Raw genomic sequence first — 17693 nt, forward strand, 5'->3', positions numbered from 1 at the left:
CCACCCTCACTCTGCCTTACTACAGTTCACTGGTATCTCCCAGAATGGAGCTTGTACACTTATCTGAAGCACTGTTTTCTTGTGACTGCTCCCCAGGGAACACCTTCAGATTGCTTGCTTCTGGGGCGCAGCAGGGCTTCCACTTGCAATCTCACAAGACTAAATATATTTGCATTCTTTAAAAGCTGTTACCAAGCTTTCTGGCTTCCTATCAACCTGAATCTAGGTGCTGCCTGAGATCCTCCACTTTGGGTTGCTCATTTGTCTTGGCACACCCTCAACTGCTGGGATGGTGTGCCAGGTCTATTAAAAATAAACTGCTTAGACAATCACAAAGGTTTGAGAGGCAACCAAGAGTAGACAGGGTTAAATGACAAGGTTCATCTGTCACACAGCTCTTCAAGACTGGGAGATGTGGCTATTTCACTTAATGCATAGAAACCAACACAGAGAGCAAAATGAAGAAAGAGAGGACTATACTCCAAAAAAAGAACAAAATAAAACCTCAGGAAAAAATCTTAATGAAATGAACATAAGTAATTTACTTGATAAAGAGTTCAAAGTTATGGTCATAAAAATGCTCACTGAACTCAGAAGGGAAATGGATGAAAACAGTGAGAACTTCAATGAAGAAATAGAAGATATAAGAAAGTTCCAAATAGAAGTCACAGAACTGGAGAATGCAATAACTGAACTTAGAAATACAGTAGATGAAGCACAAGAAAGAATAGGTGAACTCAAAGACAGGTCAGAGGAACTCATCCAATCAGAGAATAAGGAAGAAAAAAGAATGAAAATAATGAATATAGCTTAAGGGATTTATGGCACATCAAATGGAATAACATTCACCTTATAGGAACTCCAGAAGGAGAAGAGAAAAGGGGGCAGAAAACATTTGTAGAAATAATATCTGAAAACTTTTCCTAACCTTGGGAAAGAAACAGACATCCAGATACAGGAAGCCCAGAGAGCTCCAAAGCAGATCAACCTAAAGAGATCCATACCAAGAAATACTAAAATTAAAATGTCAACGTTAAAGATAACAAGGGAATCTTAAAATCACCAAGAGAAATACAACTTTTTATATAACTTGTTATATGCAACTGGTTATACAACTTGTTATATAACTACATCAACCGAAAAAGCTTCTACACAGAAAAATAAACAATCAACAAAATGAAAGGGCAAGCTACAGAATGGGAGAAAATATTTTCAAATCATGTACGTGATAAGGTGTTAATATCCAAAATATATAAGGAACTCATACAGTGGCTATATCTATATCTATATCTATATATAGATATATAGATATAGATAGATATAGATTTTCAAACAATTCAATTAAAACTTGGGCAGAAGAACTGAATAAAAAATTTTCCAATGAAGACATCCAGATCACCAACAGGTTCATGAAAAGATGCTCTACATCACTAATCACCAGGGAAATGCAAATCAAAACTACAACGAGATATCACCTCAAAGAGACTAAGAGGTAACAAATGTTGACAAGCATGCAGAAAAGGAAACCCTTGTGCACTGTTGGTGGGAATGTAAATTGGTACAGCCGCTATGGTAAACAATATGGAGTCTCCTCAAAAAATTAAAAAGAAAACTACCATACATTAGCAATCCTGCTTTGGGTATATATATATCCAAAGGAAATGAAATCACTATTTCAAAGAGATATCTGCACTCGCACGTTCATTGCAGCATTATTCACAATTGCCGAGAGATGGAAACAACCAAAGTGTCCATACATGGATAAATGGATATAGAAGATATGGTAGGTACATAGATGGAATATTATTCAGCCATGAAAAAGAAGAAAATCCTGCCACTTGCAACAACATTTATGGATCCTTGGGGCATTATGATGAGTGAAATAAGTCAGAGAGAGAAAAATAAATACTGTATGATGTAACTAAATTGTAGACTCTAAAACAGCCAAACCCAGAGAAACACAGAATAGAATGGTTGTTGCTAGGGGTTGGGGTTGGGGGAAATGGGGAGATGTTGACCAAAGGGTAAAATATCCAGTTAGCACATGAATTTCTGGGAATCTAATCTACAGCATGGTGATTGCAGTTAACAGAACTGTATTATATACTTGAAAGTTGCTAAGAGAGATCTTAAATGTTCTCACCAAAAAAAAAAAACGGTATTTATGCGAGGTAACGGAGGTGTGTTAACTAGCTCCGCTGTGGTAATCATTTCACAACATGTAACATACCAACAGGTTGTATACTTTAAACTTACACAATGCTATATGTCAATTACATCTCAATAAATTTAGAAAAAATACAGAAAACAGACTGTTGCATAACGTTCAAGCAAAAGTATTAGTTTGGGACTGCTTTTTCTTGAATTTAGTCATTGTTCCTTCTTGAATCTGTTTTGTATCACATGATAGCAGACTCATACAGGCAGCTTACTTCTGATCAGGTGCAGCCAAAAAGAAGCAACTGATGGTATATGGAAGTTTAGGGATAAGCTATGAGATTTCTCCCTTTCTTCCTCTACTTTGTGAAGATTCTCCAGCAGCAACTGTGTAACTTACACGGTTCCAACTCCAATGAGACAGAACTGGTATGGTCTGACATTGATGATCATTTAACCTGGCCCTGGACACCTTTACAACCCTCTCCTTAACTTTGCCTTTCCAGCATAGGGGTACAAGTAAATTCCTATTCCTACTAATCACTCCATTATCTAGGTGGCCCTTCTTTACTTCTCAGAAGTTTCATCACTGGTGTTCTTAATACCCTGTATTAAATTTATTTGCAAAGACTTGAAACAATTTCTATTTTATTTGTTATGGGCAAATACAGTATAATAAAATTTCCAAATATTAAAAAAATTAGAAGACACATGAAATCTCAAAATGGGGAAATGTTAGCCACGTTTAGGAAGAAAATGTACTAATATTATTGGAGGGGAGAATTCAGGAATTGGAAGATAACACTAATGAGTTTGGAAGGTATAAGACTGTGGAGAAGTTTGAATGGTGGGCTTCATGCCACAGGAAATAGGGAGTGATTCAAAGTTCTATAAAGATTGTGCTCACTTCAGCAGCACATATACAAAGTTTTATAAGATTAATCTGAAAGTGGTAGGCAGTTTGGAGTATGCGATGGAGTGATGTCAAAGAAAAACTGCACCAGATGGTTAAACAGGCAAGGAGTACTTTACTCAAGATGATTCTGTAATAGGGGAGAGAGACTGAACTCCGTTCTGCTGAAACAAAAGGCATGGAAGTTTTTAGATGCCAGGATGAGCTGTAGGAAAAATAGTAGAGGATGATGGGGAAGAGGTTGGTCAATATAATTAGACCATCTCTGTTTGCTTTGGCTCTTATCAAAGTTAGGCTCCTATACTCCCCACAGAGACTGGGAAGTAGGGGCAATACCTTTCTTGAAGGTTATATTTCAAAGAGCTGACTCTTAGGTCCTTGAGAAAGACATTTCTGGGTTGGAAAATTATCAAGTGACTAGGAGAAAATTTACATCTCAAAGGGGCAGAGAAAGAATTTATAATTTCAAGTTTCTTAAAGTAAATGTTTTCAGAAAAGGGAGGTTAGGGGCCTATGGTAAAGAAAAATCCTGTCTGAAGTTTAGCCAAACTGAGGGACACATTAAGGCCATCTTGATCAGTAGTTAAAATTAGCATTACCTTCAGGAAGGTTATTTTATAAAGAAAAGCAATGCTTTAGGAACTTTCTCAGAAGAATCAAAAGTAAGTGTCTGCTAGTTAGATACAGGTCAGGAATAATGAGAAAGGGCAGTTACAAAGTAAACTCAACTAATGTTCTCTGTGTTGTAGCTTTAATAAAGATGAAATAAGTAGAAAAAAAATAATCCATTGGTACACGGTGAGAGCCAATTGGATAGATTGCCCAATTAGAAATACTTCTTTATTTTCTAGTCATTATCAGTCAAGGATTAACAAACCTACTTTTATTAGATATACTTCTGTCTAGGGATTGAGAAATATCAATTATTTAAACTTAATCACTACTTTATTTCTGTGAGATTTTTAAAAATATACTTTGGGGAAAAGTAATGGAAGAGTGATATAGCACTAAAACATTGAAGTGAATGACATAATAAGATCCTATCTTTCTCAATTTAAGGAGAAAAAAAGGGAGGGCAAAAGAAATGGGCAGAAAGTAAGTTTACCTACCAGTCATTGTGTCAAGTGTTTTCATATATTTATCTAATTTAATACTCACAAAACAATGACACATAAGGAAGATATTTATCCCATTCCATAGATGAAACTCTATTTACAAAGTAATATATCAACCATTTGTAGAGCTGACCCTTGAATTTAAGGCCTTACGTCTGTGGAAATGCAAGAGCCAAACCCTGCTAATACAAGGTGCTTAGATGAGGTAGACTTTAGTGAGCAGGAAAATCAGAGCATGCGTGAACTGATGACAAGTTTTGCTGATCTAGTAGCTTTGTGAGATTTGTCTAGATTCAAAGGCCCTTGCTCTACTAAACCATCAAATTAGAGGTGGTCTCCTTCTGAAACAACCAATATTTGCAGAGCTATTCAGACTTTGGGTCATGGTATTTTTTCAAGGATTAACTATTATCACTGGCTTTTCAAATTTTAACTTTAGAAAGTCCTTGCTTTTGTTGGAAGCAATGTTAAATTTTGATGCAGTTGTTTGCAGGGATGAAACTTGGTCGCCCTCTGGAGGCTATTCTCAGGTCCGACTAGCATACCTTAATTTTGAGAAAGAAGTCAGGTCTTAACAATTTAACAACTCATTTTAAATGTGTGGAACTTATGTATATACATTATACTTTTTTAGAAGTTACAAAACATTGAGTTCAAAATGCTCAAAATATTTTAAAATGCTGAATTAAACGATTTATGGCATAGCATGTTTTGAATTCCTGTTCTCCCTTTGGAAATGGAGATGGTCATCATTCTCCTTTTATCATGCAATATCTATACTGGGACTAAAACCGTTATTTTTTCCTCCCCTATTATAGGAACACATGGGCAATTAGTTCTATAAAATGAATAATAAAACATATGACACAATACTATACACTCAATTACTACCAAGATCTTTCATTTTAAGTTTTAAAAAAAAATCTCTAAATTTCCAATTAAAAAAATTTTTTTTCTTTCTCTTAGAGATAAAACATCAGAGCTTACAAGAACCCTTAAAAACAGAATGCCTCAAAGGATAAAAATGTTTTGCTCCCTAGTTCATTCTTGTTCAGTTTTCTTGTAGAAGGTGTATTATACCAGTTAGTGTAAATTATACAAGCAAAGTTCTTGCCATATATTGGTGACAGCTTTTCTACATAAAGTAAGCAGTTAAGGGGCTTCCCTGGTGGCGCAGTGGTTAAGACTCCACCTGCCAATGCAGGGGACACGGGTTCCAGCCCTGGTTCCCGAAGATCCCACATGCCGCGGAGCAACTAAGCCCATGTGCTGCAACTACTGAGCCTGCGCTCTAGAGTCCGTGTGCCACAACTATTGAGCCTGCGCTCTAGAGCCCATGTGCCACAACTACTGAAGCCCGCGCACCTAGAGCCCATGCTCCGCAACGAGAAGCCACCGTGATGAGAAGCCCGCACACTGCAACAAAGAGTAGCCCCCACTCTCCGCAACTAGAGAAAGCTCACGTGCAGCAACGAAGACCCAACACAGAGCCAAAAATAATAAATAAATACATTTTTTTAAAAAAGTAAGCAGTTATGAGCTGCTATAAACCTACTGTTTCTTTACTTGATTTAAATGAATTTAATTCTTTAAATAACTGAGCAAGTAGAGAATTTAGACTCAGCCATTATTAGAGGTACCTTATACAACCAAAGTGGTATAAAAACCCTGTAACATCAAAGTGTTGTGAAGGTCCTTCTGGTCTTCTGAGACCGGGACACCTGTACCTTTATGTCCCATTTATAAATGTTCCTCTATAATGTTTGGGATGCTGAAATATTTGATGAGATAGATACCTCATGCTTATTACATGCCTTCCCTATATCTCTCTCAACTACATCCCTCTAATGAGTTGGTGCAGCTCCAAGGCTCTATCCAGTAACAAGGTAGTGTCAGGCAGTGCTTGTTGTACTCACTGGCTTTTAATCCTCCAACTGCCTTGTAATCTCCTCCTTCACACCTTGATGCTTAGAAATGGCATATTTCCTGAGGAAGAGGCTTCTAGGGAGTCCTGTATACTTGCTTGAAATGGGGACAGGAGGATGGAGGAACAGAAGGGAAGATATACGGAAGATGAACGGATTTTTTTTAATATAAATTTTTCTGCCATAAAAACTATAGGTACCAAGCAAAGCAATCAGGGAAATTTATATTCATGCATTAATTTACCACTTACAACGATGAGTAGATAGAGGATATTAGATAGATTAAGGAAGTATCTAGGAGGTAAAATGGATAAGATTGATAATGGATAGGATACAGTGGCTGATGCGAGAGGTTGAACTCAAGGATTATTGTTAGGTGCCTGGTTTATACAACTGGGTGAATGGTGTCACTATACACTAAGACAAATGAAAATGAAGGAGGAGAGATTAGGCAGTTTAGGGAGACCGTGAGTATTTAGCTTTATGTATATTTTAAATGAACAGATTTAGATGTTAAATAGGCAACTGGATTTACAGAATTCAGATTAGAGGTCTCAGGTACACAAATGTCCAAACTTTATGGAGTTGGTAACTGAAGCTGTGTGTTTCTGTGAAATCATATTATGAGTTCCAGAGTGAGAGGACATAATGGCCTAAAACTGAATTTTGAAGAATTTCAACATTTAATGTCTGAGGAGAAGGATATGTACCTGCAAAGAAGATAGAGAATGAACTGCCGCAGAGATGAGAAGAAAACCAGAGGAGTTTTTGGGTCAAGGAAAATCAAGTCTCAAAGACAGAAGCAAATCCTACTTACAGGTCAAGTAACTAGGAGATAAAATTTTCACGTCGCATCCATGGATTTGGAAATAGCTTATGAAGTACCTTTTTATTGGAGTAATAAAAGATGGATTCTATTGGGAGTGGGTTGAAGCATGAGAAGGAAGTCATAAAGTGAAGATATCAAATATAGAGAAACATTTTTAAACAGCTTTATGGAGGTACAACTGATGCACAAAAAATGGCACATGCTTAATGTATACTATTTGATGAGTTTGGACATATGCATAAACCCATGAGACAATTAACACAATCAAGGTAATAGACATATCTGTCCCCTCCAAAAGCTTCCTTGTGTCCCATTTTTTCTGTGTGTGGTAAGAACACTTAACATGAAATTGACCCTCTTAACTAATTTTAAGTGGTTAACACTATTGTTAACTATAGACACTATTTGTACAGCAGATTTCTCGAATTTATTCATCTTGTATAACTGAAAATTCATACCTGTTGAACAACAGCTCCCCATTTCTCCCTTTCCCCAGCCCCTGGCAACCAACATTCTATTCTCTGCTTCCATGAGTCTGATTATTTTAGATACCTCATATAAATGGAATTATGCAGTATTTGTCCTTCTGTGACTGGCTTATTTACTTAGCGTATTGTCCTCCAGGTTCATCCCCGTTGCCACAATGGTAGAACCCCCTTCTTCTTTTAAAGTTGAAAATATTCCATTGTAAATATATACTACATGCTTTGAACCATTCATCTGTTGATGAACATTTTGGGAAAAGCTTCTTGACACTGATCTTGGCAATGATTTATTGGCTATGACACCAAAAGCACAGACCACAGAAGCAAAAATAGACAAGTAGAACTACATCAAAATAAAAAGCTCCTGCACAGCAAAGGAAACAACCAACAGAATGGAAAGGTAACCAATGGAATGGGAGAAAATATTTGCAAATCATATATCTGGTAAGGGGTAAATATCCAAAATTTATAAGGAATTCCCACAACTAAGTAGCAAATAAACCAAATAACTCCATCAAGAAATGGGCAAAGAACTTGAATATACATTTTCCAAAGAACACATATGAATGGCCAAAATGTATATGAAAAGGTACTCAGCATCGCTCATCATCAGGGCAATGCAAATCAAAAGCACGAAGAGATATCACCTCACACCTGTTAGGATGCTTAGTTTCAAAAATATAAAGGTAACAAGTACTGGGGAGAATATGGAGAAATTGGATCTCTTGTACACTGTTGGTGGGAATACAAAATGGTATAGAGTCACTATGGAAAACAGTATGGAGGCTTCTCGAAAAATTAAAAACAGAACTATCATATGATTTAGCAATCCCACTTCTGAATGGATATATGTATATATATATATATGTATATATATGTGTGCGTGTGTGTGTATATACATATGTATAAGAGAACTGAAATCAGGATCTCAAAAAGATTGCACTCTCATGTTCACTGAAGCATTATTCACAATTGCCAAGATATAGAAAAACATTTTCAAGAATTATTTTAAAAACTGTGCCTTTGAAGAAGAGATAGTGTGGTAATTAGTAACAGAAGTCAGGTGGAGAAAGGTGAGTTTGGTTTTGCTTTTCTTTTTTGCTTTACTCTTCTTTATTATTTTTCCCAATTTGGAAGATTTTAGAATGTTTAAAAAAGATAGTGGAAAAGATCCAGATTAGAGAAGGTATTGAACAAAATAAGGATCCTTAGAGAGTGCAAGGTGATGCAATCCAAATCAGGAGTAAGGGAATTGGGTTTAGTAGGAATAGAGCTTCTATTCTGTTAAATTACCAAAGGAGATAAAGATGGCAGCAGATGTAGTAACTCTATTATGTTAATTAACAGGAAAGTTCTCCTCATGTTTTTTCTTTTCTTTTCTGTGAATTAAAAGAGATTATCTCCTGATATTATAGCAAATGGTGGGGACATGCCATTTAAGAATAGTGCAATAGCTGAATCACTTTGTTATACAGCAGAAACTAACACAACATTGTAATGCAATTATACTCCAATAAAGATTAAAAAAAAAAAAGAATAGTGCAGAAAGAGAGAACAAAGTGTAAAGAGTGGGAAATGATGGGTCCAGATTAATGTAGCAGAATTAAAGGGCAATATTAAAGGACCTTTTAGGTTAGTGATCATGAATTTATAAAGCAAACAATCTAAACTATTATACACTTTACTTGGGAAGACTTTGAAAGCTGGAGATCAAGAAAAGAGAAAGTAATGGTTTGGGTTGATCCAGCATAATTAAAAGACACTGGAACAGGGGTAGGGACAAACACACTATTAGATAATGGACATTGGAATGTAAGAGAGTAAGGGGAGATACAAAAGCAGTATGAGGAGAAAGCAAGGGAGTAAACAGACTTGCGTCAAAGTACTATCATAGTGGTGGGGTATTTGAACAAGTGAACTGGAATGTGAGAAGTTATTGTAAAGGGATGGCATATTTGTGTGAATAATTTTGAAAGACTATTTCTCTTTTTCCAGCTCTGATTTTTATTTTAGAGGACTGACTCCTGAAAACTCGGTTTCCCAGGATTCACTGACAACTAGCTTCCAATTAATTTTGAGTAAAGGAAGGACTGGTGAGTTTGGAGGAAGGGGATAGGGGAGAACCCAGAATGCCCTCTTTCTTTGAGTTGTACATACAACTGAGGCTTCGTCTCCCTCATGCGTCCAATTCCTGCTCAAGGGCTTCTCCCTCCATGTTCCCAGCACCCACCAGCAGTCTCTACATTCATTCCAGTTCTGCTTAGGGGATTCAGTCTTTCCAAACTCTAGGTTGCCTTCCTATTTCATTGGACTCCAGCTTTTATAACTTTTGAAACAAGCTCCTTTTATTAAAATCTACTTTCTAAACTTCCTGAAGCAGATTTCCTGTCCTGCATGAGTAATCCCAGGAAAAAGATGCTCAAGATGGGACTCTGGAATAAGGTTTTGAGCTTGAATGTAGTAGTGACTCCATTGCCAATGCAAAGACAAGTGCTTCTTCCGAGTAGTGGAAGCAATAAATAAATTACCAGCAATATTTGCTTTGAACATATTGCCAGTTGAAGACAATACTTTTACATCTCAAGCGGCAGCTGATTTTGTCTATTACAGCAGTAATACCTACAAGCACCACGGGGACCATTAGCTGCTTCTTATAGCACCAGAGCTTACAAAATGAAAATGTTTACACTTAATGTTAAAAGGTGTTAGGTGTTTAAACTCTCAGATCGAGGCATGGGAAGACACAGAGAGCCACACTGAGGGCCTTAAAATTTTCTCATGTCTTAGAGCCACACAGCAGACATGGCTGAGGATCAAGTTTCAAATCTCAAAGTGTGGGTTGCAGAATTAAAATGCAAGTTCAACGTACATTTGTGCTAAGCCTCACAGATTAATATCAGGACGTTGATCAGGAAGAGTTGGGTATTAAGATAAGGATATATTGAGTATTTAGGATAAGTGCAGGTAGGCAGACTCAGATTAATATGAAAATTTTTAACCCAAATCTTCCTGTGGTTTCCTCGCCAAAGGAAGCCACCCTTCTTCCTCCCCATTTGAGGAAACTAACCTTCCCTTACTTAACATATCTCTAAAGACCTCATCTAAATAGGTTAGTTTTCAAGGAAATTTCTACTTTTCTCAAGACCCACCCACATCAGCACTTACTGCATCCTAATAACTACAGTCAGATTCCACCAGGCCCCAGTAGGCAAGTATAATGTCCACCCTGGTAGGAGTCAGCATCTAAATCAAAAGAAATGCTATAACCTGCTAACATGTATCAGCAGAAACCTGTAGAATGTGTGTGTGGCATATGTTTTTTTGGGGTTTTTTTGTTTGTTTTTTTGCGGTACGTGGGCCTCTCACTGTTGTGGCCTCTCCCGTTGTGGAGCACAGGCTCCGGACGCACAGGCTCAGTGGCCATGGCTCACGGGCCCAGCCGCTCCGCGGCATGTGGGATCCTCCTGGACTGGGGCACGAATCCGTGTCCCCTGCATTGGCAGGTGGACTCTCAACCACTGTGCCACCAGGGAAGCCCTGGCATATATTTTATAAGTGTTAGACTGAGAAAGATCGAATATAAAGTTGCAAGGGATTGAATTCATTATAAAGACGTTACCTGAGATTCAAAGTATTAGCTCTAGCTGATGGAACTGGCTCTAATCGTTGGCTTGTTTGGCTGACTGAAACATAGATTCAATAGTCAGCAACATTCAAAAAGGGCAAGATGCCATAATTTATCTGACAGAATGTAGACAAAGGAATCCATGTACTTAAAATGAGAATGTTGGAGTGGATTAATTATGTAAAACCCACTCAACTATCCCATAGTTATGCCCCCACAGAGGTCACCGATAACATTCTTCTTCAAGACATTAAGACATTCTTTGATGAGAGAAATACAAGCATCCTTTTAAACCTCTGTGGCATCTGTCTTCTGTGGGCTAAAGATGACAATGCGGGATAGCACCAATGAAATGGCCCCGGTGCTTTTTAACAGGAACATTGGGTTACAAAGTAGCAGAGGTTAAGTGGTAGCATTTAATATGAGAAACAAGGTGAGTGCAATTATCATAAAGGTCAGCAGGGCAGAATGGCAGTATTTTGACCCAAAGTGACTTCCAGCAGTAACAGATTAATCACATTTACACTGGGAATTACATTTGAGCAGGCTTGAACTGTATAAATGAAAATAAAATTCAAGCACAATGAGCAGAAACCTGCATTGATTTTCCAGGAATGAAAATTACAGCCTCGCCCAGACCTAAACCAGAGATCAGGTGGCTACAATAGCTTCAGGAACTTTGCTGCAACACTGTCAAAAGGATAGAGTGTGATTATTTTTTTCCTCCAGGTCTACCTCAAAGGGGTTTACAATTTTCCAGGGGGAATGTTTAGAAAGAAAAGTGGAAAACTCAGAATTTTTCAGAGATTATTAAGATAAATTTACACACCTGAGGTTCCAAAACATCACTGTGGTCTTCAGGTCATAATAGGGCTTATGGAAGCCATGTGATAATTGGAATTTTGACACAAGTTCACCTCACTAGAAATCTTGTGCAGTGACCTACACTATATTTCCCCATATCTGAATGTATTTTTGGAGTACACATACTTGGAAAATGACAGAACTCTCAACCAAGGTCAGTGCTATTAAGAACGGCTACTGCCTGACATGCATTAGGATAGCTATTATTAAAACAATAATAAATAACAAGTATTCGCATGGATGTGTAGAAATCTGAACCCTTCTACATTGCAGTTCCTCAAAAAATTAAACAGAACTACCATACGATCTAGCTATTCTACTTCAGAGTATATATCCAAAGGAATTAAAAGCAGGGACTTGAACAGATGTTTGTAATTTCACGTTCTTAGCAGCATTATTCACAATAGCCAAAAGATGGAAACAACCTAAATGTCCATCAACAGAGGAATGGATAAACAAAATGTAGTATATACATACAATGGAATATTAATGACCCTTCAAAGGTAAAAAATTCTGACACACACTACGATACGGATGAACTTTGAAGACATTATGCTAAATGAAATAAGCCAGAACCGAAAACACAAATACTGTGATTCCAGTCATATGAGGTACTAGAGTAGTCAAATTTATATAGACAGATAATAGAATGCTGATTGCCAGGGTCTGGGTGCAGTGATGAATGGAGAGGTGTTGTTTAATGGGTACAGAGTTTCAGTTTGGGAAGATGAAAAAAGTCCTGGAGATGAATGGTAATGATGGTTGCACAACAACGTGAATGTACTTAATGCCACTAAATGGTACACCTAAACATGGTTAAGATGGTCACTTTTATGTCATGCATATTTTGCCACAACTGGAAAAAAATACATAGGAAGGGCCAAGTGGAAGCTCCTGGAACTGTCCCTACATGAAAACGATACCAAAAAATAGCAATAGCACATATCTGGGGAATTGGCAGAGACTAAAATAACCATGCAGATGGGAATCCCCATCACCTGCCCCATTTAAATAATCTGTTTGGCCTGTAAAAAAGGCAAATAAGTCATGGACAATGATTGTTGATTATCATAAGGTAATGAGGTACTAATTCTAATCAAAGCTGCTGGATTTTATGGGCCTTTTTTTCCTGGAACAAATCAAAACATCTCTAACTCCTGATATACAGCTATTGATCTGGCGAATAGTTGTCTCCACATCAAACAGCAAAGGTAATGGAGCAGTTCACTTCTATCTGACAGAGACAGAAGTACACTCAAACTTTGTCTTACTTGAGTGCTATGCCAAGTCTCCTGATGTCTATAATATTATAGTCCATAGGGAGATTAGTCATCTGGATATCACCAAAGCATTATGATAGTCCATTGTATTGATGAGTTTATGGTGATTGGACATGAGAAAAAGTAGGGAGTACTCAAGTTGTGTCAGTAAGATACATAGATGTCAGAGTGGGAAATAAACTCCATGAAAATTTAGGATGTCAAATATATCACAGCCTAAGTATGATAATGCACACAAACAGAAACCAACCTCCAGAAAGCACTGAAGATCATGTTGATTTGTTTTAAAGATGCAGGCAGCACACAGCTAGGATTCCGAAAGATTTGTTACACACTCCCTTTCCTAAATCCCATTCCTGATAGTGACTGCTCTTTCCTTTTACCTCCTCTCCTGTCCTCACCCTTCCTTTATTGTTCCCTATCCTTCTTACCCCTCTGCCCTCTTTCATTCTTCCTCATAGAGAATAGCCTGGGCTATTATTTGTATTCTTTACAGTCTTTATATCTCTCTCCCGTCCACCCCCCACCTCAACAAAGGCCTTGTACCAATTAAGAAAGTAAACATTTCAAGTCTTCAGAGTATTGACAGGAGAAAGGTTATGGGGAAATAGCAAATCCTGACAATTTAAATATTCTCTATGTATCACATAAGTATATTTATTGTAAATAAATTCATACATGCAATAATAGTACAAATAGAAAATATTCACAAGCTACCAGACTGCCAAATTCTGCATGAGATACAAAATCACATACCTATACTATCTGCTTTTCAATTTATAATTAAAACCATGTTATAATAACTCACGTTATTATATTTATTCTCAAATACCTGATATTTATTATTTTATTGTGAATGATATTTTTACTTAATAGTAAAAGTATTAATGGAATAGTATTTACTAATAGTAGTACATTTTCTTACTGGTTGTTGCTAATATTTTAAATTCTTATTGGTTTTTGTACGTCAGTCTTGTATCCAGCAAGTTCAGAGATTACAGATTTTCTTGTATTTTGTATGCAGACATTTTCCACCTCTTTTTTTGTTTTCAAATATATTTTCCACTGGCTTTTGCTTCTGTACATATAAATTAATCTTGTGTTAATATTTTATTTGGAATAGTTTTATTGATCTCTATAAATGGATGTGTTGTATATTTTATTTATTTATTTATTTTGGTTTGGCTATTGTTTATTGAAAAAGTGAGTATACCCTCTTGTTTCACTCTCTGAAAAATTTTATATAAGATAAAAGTTAATTTGATCCCTGAAGGATTTGCAAAGCACTTTTAAAATGTCTGGTCCTGGTGTTTTTGTTTGCTGATTTCTAGACATTTGACCAGACTATCCTATTCATGTAAAAGTTGTTAGTATACTATGTTTCTCTATTTCCTCTTAAGACAATTTTGCTAATTTTATTTTTTAATTCAAGTTTTTATAAATTTTCATATTAATGGCATGATACTCTTTACTTTATTCCTATAATTAGTAAAACTCCAAATATATGTAAATAAAACCCCTATTCTTTCATAGTTTTGTTTGTGCCTTCCTCTTCTATGAACATAAAAAAATACCATTCTTTATATTTTCAAAGAAACAAAATTGAAGTTTACTGATCCTCTCTATTGTCTATTTAGATCCCATTTTTTACTGACATATAATTCACATACCATAGAATTCACCTATTTATATATTTCAGTGATTTTGACTATATTCACATATAAATGCAACCATCATTACAGTCAATTTTGAACATTTTTATCACTTAAAAAAACAAATCTAATATTCTTTAGGCATCACCTCCCTATATTCCCACCCTACTTCCCACAAGCTCTAAGCAACCACTAATCTATCTTCTGTCCCTGTAGATTTCACTATTCTGGACATTTCATAGAAAGAGAATCATACAATATAAGGTCTTTTGTGACTGACTTCTTTACTTAGCATAATATTTTGAAGGTTCATCTAGGTGATAGCATGCATCAGTATTTCATTCCTTTTTATAACCAAGTAATATTTCATTGTATGGACATACCAATTCTGTTCATCCATTTATCAGTTGATGGACAGTTTGGCTGTTTCCACTTGTTTGCTACTATGAAAAATGTTGCTATAAACAATCTTGTTCAATTGGTGTGAACATATGTTTTCATTTCTCTTGGGTATACATCTAGGAGTAGAATTGCTGGGTCATATGGTAATTTCATGTTTAATTGTTGGAGGAACTGCTTAGATGGTTTTCAATTGAGTGACGCCATTTTACTGTCCTACCACTATTGTTTTAAATAGTGTGAAGTGTGAGTCCTCCTACAAGTTGGAGATTATTGATACCCTCTATAGTTTGTTTTCTGTTTGTCCTACTTGTTTTATTAATTATCTCTTCTTCTATGGCACAATCTATTTAATTCTTATGTTGCAAACTTAGCTAATTAATTTCTAATAAGTTTCCTTTCAAATGTGTGTGTGTGTGTGTGTGTGTGTGACACAGATTACAAGTATTGATTTACAGGTTCCCAGCAAGGGTTTTTTTTTTCAGCTCTAAATATTTAGTAAATTCTGACAGAAATTGTCATTAAATAATAAAATAGAGCTTACAGTTTCAAACTTAATAGAGTAAAAGTAGACTGCTATAAATATTTCACGATTCCAGAAGAAAAAGAAAAATATGAAAGAATTTAGACAAGTAGGAAAAAAAGGAAGATTTAAACCAAATTAGTAACTACATTTAATGCAAATGGATTGGCTGCTCCAAATGAAAAGAAAATAAGTGTCAGATTGTATAAAATTACATGTAACTATGTGCTATCTTCAAGAGACATACTCAAAGAAAGTGGAAGAAGTAAATAATAAATGCAAGAGCAGAAATTAATGACATAGAAAATAAACAATACAAATTCAAAAGCTAACATTTGGCTCTTTGAAAATACTAATAAAAATGGCTATCTACTTGAGAGTCTTCTCAAGACCAAGAAAGAAAAAAAAAAGATAGAAAGGACAAGAAGCCAATATCAGAAAGGTAAAAGGGTCATATATCACATACATGTTACAGACTTTACAAAGGAAAAAATGAACAAAGTGTTTTCAAATAAATTTTAAATTTTATAAAAATCACAGTCCCCTAGAAAAATATAATATCAAAATAGATTCAAACAGAAATAGAAATTTATACATACATTTATACATTACAGACACTGAATCAGCACTCACTACTCTCACCATGAAGAAAGCTGAAATCCAAGATTTTTCACTAGTGTGTTCTAAAGAAAGGAAGAATTCCAGTAGTACACAAACTCTTTGAGAATAGAAAGAGGGAACACTATTCAACTACTTTTTAATATTTTCTTCATTTCAAGACAGGAAAGGACAGTATAAGAAAGGATAATTAGAGGTGACCTTACCCAGGAAAACAGATGATAAATATAAGCAAACTGAGTCCAACATAAAAAGCTAATTTCATGACAGACAACCAAAATTATTTTACATAACAAAATTAATAAAATTAAAGATACAAAAAATTAAATCCAAAGTTTCTTATAATTTCAGCAGTCATGTATGATTTTACAAAAAACCTGCAGCTAATCTTATCAAACTAGAAACAGAAACTTTCTTAAATGAAAATTAGCTATCTACCATAGAGTAACATTATAGATACAGGTGAGATGATTAAAGATTTAAAGATCAGGAAGAAGACAAGGATGCCCCCTGTCACCACTCTATTCAGTATTGTACTTGAGAGTTTAGCCAGTGGAGAAAGTCAAGAAAAAGAACTAAAATGTCTAAGGATTAGAAAAGAAAACACACAACTTGTTCTATTTATATATGATACTGTTGTGTACAGAGAAAATACAAAATAATGTACAGGAAATTGCTAGGATTTGTAAGAGAGCTTCTTAAGATTTCTAGATAAAAATCAATAAAAATAAATTGTGTTTTTATATAATAGCATCAAACAGGAAGTGGTAGTAAAAAGAAAGAAATCCTTTTAGATAGCACCAAAAAGCTGAAGTAGCAATAAATCCAATAAGATATACAAAGCCTTTACAGACAACATTATAATAGTTTTTCAAAGACCTTGAAGAAATCAGAAATGAATAGAGATATATTTTGTGTTTATAAGTTGGATATCTTAATAGTGAAAAGATGTTAAGTCTCTAAAAATTAAGTTATAGGGTAAGAAAAATCTAAGTTAAAATTGCCAAAGATTTTGTTTTGGACCTGAAAAACTTCTTTAAAAATTTATACGGAGACTTCCGGGTAAGATGGCGGAAGAGTAAGACGCGGAGATCACCTTCCTCCCCACGGATACACCAGAAATACAGCTACACGTGGAACAACTCCTACAGAACACCTACTGAACGCTGGCAGAAGACCCCAGACCTCCCAAAAGGCAAGAAACTCCCCACATACCTGGGTAGGGCAAAGCGGAGAGATCCCCACACAGGATCAGTGCCGAGCGGCACTCACCAGCCCGAGAGGCTTGTCTGCTCGCCCGCTGGGGCG

The sequence above is a fragment of the Mesoplodon mirus genome (assembly GCF_964341445.2).
Source record: "Mesoplodon mirus genome assembly, contig: HAP1_SCAFFOLD_1202, whole genome shotgun sequence".
In the NCBI taxonomy this organism is placed as follows: domain Eukaryota; kingdom Metazoa; phylum Chordata; class Mammalia; order Artiodactyla; family Ziphiidae; genus Mesoplodon; species Mesoplodon mirus.